The 7,329-nt window shown below is 36.1% G+C and overlaps 1 long non-coding RNA gene across 1 annotated transcript; it reads right to left on the bottom strand.

Moving 5' to 3' along the window:
- Positions 1-3,243: 3,243 nt before the first annotated feature.
- Positions 3,244-6,985, bottom strand: LOC127562455 (uncharacterized). The gene is made up of 2 exons (XR_007953680.1): positions 5,604-6,985; positions 3,244-3,750 (listed from the first exon to the last, which is right to left on the bottom strand). It is a non-coding gene; the product is annotated as an uncharacterized LOC127562455 (long non-coding RNA).
- Between the last annotated feature and the right edge of the window lie 344 nt (positions 6,986-7,329).

The raw sequence follows: 7,329 nt of genomic DNA, 5'->3' as shown, positions 1-7,329 counted from the left end.
AATAGACTTGTGATGGAGAGAGCCATCTGCATTCAGAAAAAAATCTATGGGAACTAAATGTGGATCACAACATAGTATTTTCACCTTTGTTGTTGTTGTTATTTGCTTGCTTAGTTTTTTTTTTCTTTCCCTTTTTTTCCCCTTTTTGATCTGATTTTTCTTGTGCAGCATGATAAAGGTAGAAATATGTTTAGAAGAATTGCACAAGTTTAACATATATTGGATTAGTTGCCATCTAGGGGAGAGAGGAGGAAGGGAAAGAAGAAGCAAAAAGAATTTGTAATACAAGGTTTTGCAAGGGTGAATGTTAAAAACTATCTTTACATATATTTTGAAAAATAAAAAGCTATAATAAAAAAATGACCATCCAAAGTAAGGCTCAGTTCAAAGATCAGGGAATGCTGGTGATTTATCATCAGATAATGATTTTAAGTCTTTAATGTATCAAATAAAGAAAGGAGTAACACCTCATACTACAAACCCAATTGTAAATGGATTTGTTCATGTTCAACAAGCAAACAGCAATAAAGAATGGAAAAGCTTCAAGACTTCTTACAGAAATGTGCCCAGCTCAGTTAAGAAGGATTCAGAGATCTTCTCACTAGGCTTTTCAGCCAAAGGCATTTTTTCTGGCCAAGTATTTCCCCTATTTAATTCCCTTATCAAACCAGCAAACTATACAGATGCTCCAAGGAACAGAATAAGGAAAGGCATATGTCAAGTGCCTGGTTGTTTCTTGGAGAATCTTTCAAATTGGGAAGCATCTGATTATGGGAAGAACTTCCAGCTAAAGAAAAAGTTGGCTTAGAAACTCTATAGTTTCTATAACAGCACAGTTTTTGAGAAACGGCTGCCAGAGAAAATGGAAATAATCTGGAATAAAAAGATATGTACAACAGCAGGATGCTGTTCTTATTCAGGCAAGGAAAATGGCCTAAAAGGGAAGGCAAGGCCAGAATCAAGCTTTCAGAAAAAGCCTGTGATTTTGCAGACCAGCTCTAGGACACACTGATCCATGAATTACACCCTGTGGCTGTCTGGTTATTTCATGGCATCAAAAGTGGCTTTGGTACCTCTGTCTATGCCCAAAAAGCACCCAGAGCTGCCTATGGTCACACAATGCCACAATTACAATATTCATTACAAGTTTACCTATGAATGTTCTCAGTGTAAACCGAGATTGGCCATCAGTCTAGATCACTGGATACAGAGCATGCTTTCTGTTCCTGCCAGAGGGCTCTGTTCCTGCTTCCACCCACCCAGAAAGGTGGCATCTGGGTGGACCTGGTTCACTATTTGCCAAGTTTGTGAAAGAAAATTATGCCTCTGCCAAGAAGGAAATGCTTATGTTGGGCCACAGAGATGCGATACAGAAACTGAGTGTATTCTTTGCCTGCAAGTCCAAGATCAACAGAGCTTAAGTATTTCCTGGAGTTGGTGGCCTGTTGCTTCTAGTAGATGTATTTAGGAAATCTAGTTTGAGAAGTGTCCTTGAATTGTTGAAAATATTTCCCATGTATTGAATGTGAAATATGTTTTAGTATTTAAATTTATACATTTAAATGATGATGAAACATCCCAGAAAGTGTTATGAAGGCCACATTTCAGAACAGAATCATGACTGTGAAAGTGTTCTAGAGAGTACTCTCTCTTTGCAGCTCCATCCCAGACCTTGCTCTAGACCTATGATCCTGATATGTGTTGAACTCATTTAAGTAAGATGGGACCCCTTTTTGGACTGTCCAGTTAAGCAAATAAGGTCTAAATTCTAGTAAAGAACTGAGAATGATGGTAGTATTTCCAAGCCAGGGCTGATGGGAGTTGTGGCCAGTAGAGAAATAAGGAAGTCATTCTTTAAGATGCTGAGAGAAAACTGGCACAGATGACTATCTGGGGGGTAAGTGGAAAAAGAAACTGTCCCAAGGAGTTAAGAACAGGAGAGACCCATATGGGAGGTCAAAACGTGGGGAGATTTTTTCTAAATAAGATTGATTTTAGCTAAGATTAGTCTATTTTCTACCAAAAGAAAGATGATATTAAACTAGACATCATGTAGTGGAGTTGTATATTGAATAAAAATTTTTCGGTGCTTTAGGGGGAAAAGTCATGCACAGAAGATTTAAAAATAGGTGGGTAACAGAAGGAATATAAAACTGAGTATAATCTCATGACAGGAACATTGAATGTTAAAACTGCAAATAAACTGAGACTGGCAGACCAGTTAAGGGGAAGAGTTTTTAATCAAAATTGAGGGAAAGTTGAAATTTAAAATGGATAAAGTTTTTGCTTTACATAGATGAAAGTACATAGATTTATGTACCTCTTAAAGATTTTCACACAACCACCCTGTGAGATAGGTAGTGCAAGTATTGATTAACATCCTCATTTTGCATGTGAGAAAACTTAGACTGTTAGAAATTAAATGACTTAGCCACAATCACACATATAGGGGAGTGTTGGAGGCAAGATGCAAGCCCACACTAGTTTCAAATCTAGCACTGTAGTTACTATGACACAATGTAGGTGATGGAGAAAGTAGAATTACTCAGCTTTTATTTTGCTTTATTTTCCCCATTGAGGAAAATTTCTTTGGACTGGGAAAGACAGAACAAAAATTGATGAAAAGGAACTAAAGTTCAATAAAGATAAAAAGATAGTAAGAGAGGACCCAATTGCCCTAGAGGAGTTTGAGTCATCAAATACAGATAAACTCTACCCCAGAGCACAGAAAAAAAATTACTGAATGCAATTAGCCATTTTGTGGTGTTTGCAAAGCAAGAAAGTGGGAGAGATTCCACAGAATGGGAGAAAGGTGAATTTTTTTTCCAATTTTCAGAAAAGGGAAAGTGGATTTTATAAATCCACCAATGAGCTTGACTGCTTTGTCAAAATTCCAGAAAATATTATTAAAAGTGTCTAGAATGGAGAGCTTAAAAATGAAGTTTTGAACTCAGAATACGCAGAATTTAAGCAAGAGTGGATCATGCTGGCCTAAGTTCATTTACTTTTTTGACAGGGAAATTAAATTGATCGATCAAGGGAATGTTGCAAGCAAAGGTTAACCAGCTAGCAACAAAGTCTCTGATGAAGACTCTCACTATGCTTGAAGATGCAATGGAGAAATATGGGTTAGATATAGTATAGATTCTGAACTAGTTCAGTTCAATTCAATAAACATTTATTAAGCACTTTAATCAGATACTGTGATAAGTTCCACATATTAAAAAGAGGCAAGACAGTTCCCGCTCTAAAAGAGTTTATTATCTAGTGGGAGAGACAACATGCAAACACATACATACAAAGTAACTGTATACAAGATAAATAGGAAATTAACAGCGGGCGAGGCAATATAATTAACAGGCCTGAGGAAGGCTTCCTGTGGGATTTTAGCTGAGACTTGAAACCAGAGTATGACTGGGTCCAGAGACTCAGTGCTACTTGGAAGGAAGTCTCTGGTGGAATGCTCAACGATGTGGTCCTGGCCCTGATGGAAAATTAAAAATAACTCGTTTGCCTTTATTTCCACTTTGTGGCTCGCATCTCCTTCCATCACTCATCCTGGCTATCTTCCTGCCACTCACCCAGGGCTTCTTCCTCCAGACCATAGGACCTCCCAAGCCTATGTTCTGATAGTGAAAGTGATCCACTCAGGTTTGGGGCCATGTTCTCCTGAATGACAAATCAACCCGATAAGGTACATTCCCGATAGTCAAACTCAGACCTAGTTGGTGCAGCAGATAGAGTACAGACCTGAAATCAGGAAGATTCATTTTCATGAGTTTAAATCTGACCTGAGACACTATCTGTGTATGACTCTGGTTAAGTAATGTAATTCTGTTTACCCCAGTTTCTTCATCTGCAAAATGAGCTAGAGAAGGAAATGGCAAACTTCTCTAGTATCTTTGCCAACAAAACCCCAAATGAGGTCACAAAGAGTCAGACACAACTGAAATGACTAAACCACAAGACCTTCTACTAGGCTTCTAAACACATTCCATCCTACCATCCACTGCAGCCTTCTTCTTGTCATTGAACCTATTATTTGTTTGTTCTAGGCTATATTCTCCTCCAAAGACCACGCCTGGAACAGCTTAACACACTCAGCTTTGGAACCACTTCTTTTTTTAAAAAAATATTATTTTAAATACAAAACAGGAAAAGAAAAAACATTGCTATGTGTACAGCAGCACATAAGAGAGGACTGAAAATATAAAGCAATAAATTTACATTTCAAGAAATTCTATATAATAAATACCATACTTTTTTCTACTTCCTTGTAGGTTTTCTTTTGCTTTCTGCTATGTACCTTTTATTTTTTTTTTCTTCTTCCTCCCAGTCTTTTTTCAAGAAAATTACAATTAAGCATGGATATAGATAGATATAGAGATATGAGCATATACACATAATTACATAGATATGTGAATATATGTTATATATGTATACACAAACACATAAATGAATACACATTTATATACAGATATCTATAATCATATACATATACTTTCATATGTATCTGTATAAGATCATACTAAGATTCTTTGTCTATTTTCTCTGAAAGTAGATAATATCTTCTATATTTTTCTTCCCCCCCCATATTTTTCTAACTACACAACTCATCATTTCCTATACCACAGCAATATCCCAACTTTATACTGTCTACTTATTTTAAATAGTCTAAAACAATATTGATTAATATGGCTGACATGTAATATAGTTTCCCTATTTTTCTCTTTTGATTAAATCTATTTTAGTTTTAACTTTGATTGAGATCATGATTACCACTCCTGCTTTTTTTTATATAGTAAATTCTACTCCTGATTTTTGTTTTGTTTGTGTATACCTCTTATTTCCTATCCTTTCTGATTCTTCTATTTTACTTTTACCTACTATTTTGCCTTATTACTTAACCTACCCTCCCCCCACCGCCAAGGATCCTTCCCTTATCATCTCCCTCAATCTTTTTCCTATATTCTCTTGTTTATATCTGATTTTAGAAGACATTTATAGATTTCTAAATATGGCATTCCTTTTTTATCCCATTCTCATTAATCTACATACCAATTTCATGCTTTTAATATATACTCCCTTCTATAGCCCCCCCACACTCTATTCCCTGACCCTCTTTTTCTTTATAAATTTCAAAGGCCTTCATTCCCTTCCAAATACATATGTTGTTTTCTCTTTAATCAATATCTGGTGTGAATAGATTTCCCTCTAAACATCTTCCTCTTATCCTCCCTCCCATGATATTCCCTTACTTTCTTATTTCTTTTTGAATTAGAAGACTTTCATAATCTTCAAGATATGTGTTTTGTTCTCTCTTTAACTCATTCCTGATGAGAATAGAGTTCCAGAACTACCACCTCTGTTCCCCCATCTAATTCTTCTGTGTCCGTTCTTCCTCTCTTATTTGTCTTATTTGTATAAAATGATTATTCTTTTTTCCCCCCTACATTGTTGCTTTTTTAAAAGAATCACTTCATACTTAGTTCTATTTCTACCCAATTACTAATGACAGTCTTAGATATACAGTTTACATTTTCATGTATAAAAAATAAAATTTGTCCTTATTGAGTCCCTTGTAATTATTCTTAGATGTTTACCTTATATTTCTCTTAGACCTTTTATATCAAATTTTTGATTTAAGTCATTTTGCAACAAAATCCTGAAAGTCTGGAAATTGATTGAATATCTTGGTTTTTTTTCTGCTCAGGATTATGATAAACTTTGCTGGGTGGGATTATTTCCAGCTGTAACCCCAGTTTTTTTGCTGCTGTCTGATATACAGGAGTCCAAGATCTGTGGTTTTTTAATGTAGCCATTTCTAGGTTTTGTGTGATTCTAATTATGGTTCCCCCCATATTTGAATAGGTTTTTTCTTGTTGCTTGTAACATTTTCTCCTTGATCAGAGGATTTTGAAATTTGGCTATGCTATTCCTATAAGTTTTCTTGGATATCTTTCAGATGGTGATTGATGCATTCTTTTTTCTTTTTCTACTTTCTTCTCTAGTTCTAACACTTCAGCATAATTTTCTCTAAATATTTTTATATTATTGCATATTTCTTTTATTGATCATAGTTTTCAGGTAGTCCAATTATTCTTATGATTTTTTTCTGGACCTGATCTCCAGATCAGTTATTTTCCTTATGAGATGTCTCACATTCTCTTCTATTTTTTCATTCTTTGCATTTTGCTTTATTATTTCTTAGCCTTTCATGACTTTGCTGGCTTTTTATTGCCTAGTTCTAATTTTCAAGACATTGTTTTCTTCTAAAAGATTCTGAATCTCCTTTTCCAGTTAGATGACTTCCTTTTTTGGAGAGTTGTTCTCATTTTAAAAAATTTTCTTCAATCTCTTTCATTTGATTTTTAAAGTATTTTGAGCTCTTCTATGGATTCTTTTTGGACAGATAACAATTTGACATTACTCTGGTATAGAAGATCCGCCCCCTTTTTGCTTCAGTATCCTTCTCTTAAGACAAACCCCAGTCTTCTCTATTTCCAAAGTGACTTTCTATGGTTGGGTTCTTCCTCCTTTGTCTGTTAAAACATTTTATAGCACTTTGCAAGTGTAATTACCTCTAATCCTGGGATATGTGGAATGGTGTCTCTGGCCTCAGGTCTTCCTTCAATTCTCCCCTCTGATTTGGAATCAAAACCAAGAAAACCCTCCTGTAAGAGCCTGCAGTCAGTAGCATCCTTGCTCCACTGTGTGCTGATTCCTTTTCTCCCAGAGCTGCACCTCCACAGCAGAGATGGGTCTGACTTCTCTTATTAATAGTGGTTCCCTCAATCTTCCCCTCCTTAGACAGCTGACTCTCTATACTGTGCTGGAGATAAAAATTCTTGTGGCTGGGGCCAAGGCTTCCTCCTAACTTATCTAGCCCCAGCACTTGCTGCTTGTTGTTTCAGTGGAGCTAGCCTGGAGGTGTTTATACTTCATATAGACCAAACCTCCCTCTTGGTATTTTTCTTTTTATTTCCTCCAATTGTCCCAGGAGAACAACTGTTCTGCCCCAATTTGTTTAATTTTACTGCTCTAAGTTCACCCTGAGGCACTATTTTGTCTAATTTGTGGGGAAGATCTGGAGCTTTAAATTTTCTGGCTTACTCTGCCATCTTCCCTTTGGAATCACTTTAGGGGGGAATTGGGGGGGTTATGCTGTCCTAATAAGTCAGCCAGTGAAAAAGCCAATACTTCACCATATCCTGTCAACCCTAGAGCCCAGATCTTGCCTCATATATTTTATCCACTCATCCATATTGACCATTTCTTTGTCATTCATCTTGCAATCCTGTGTATATCACATTCTCCCTCATTCCTCCT

This window comes from Antechinus flavipes, chromosome 4, assembly GCF_016432865.1.
Source record: "Antechinus flavipes isolate AdamAnt ecotype Samford, QLD, Australia chromosome 4, AdamAnt_v2, whole genome shotgun sequence".
In the NCBI taxonomy this organism is placed as follows: Eukaryota; Metazoa; Chordata; class Mammalia; order Dasyuromorphia; family Dasyuridae; genus Antechinus; species Antechinus flavipes.
The sequence above is the reverse complement of the archived record's forward strand: the minus strand, read 5'-3'. Positions and strand labels throughout refer to the sequence as shown.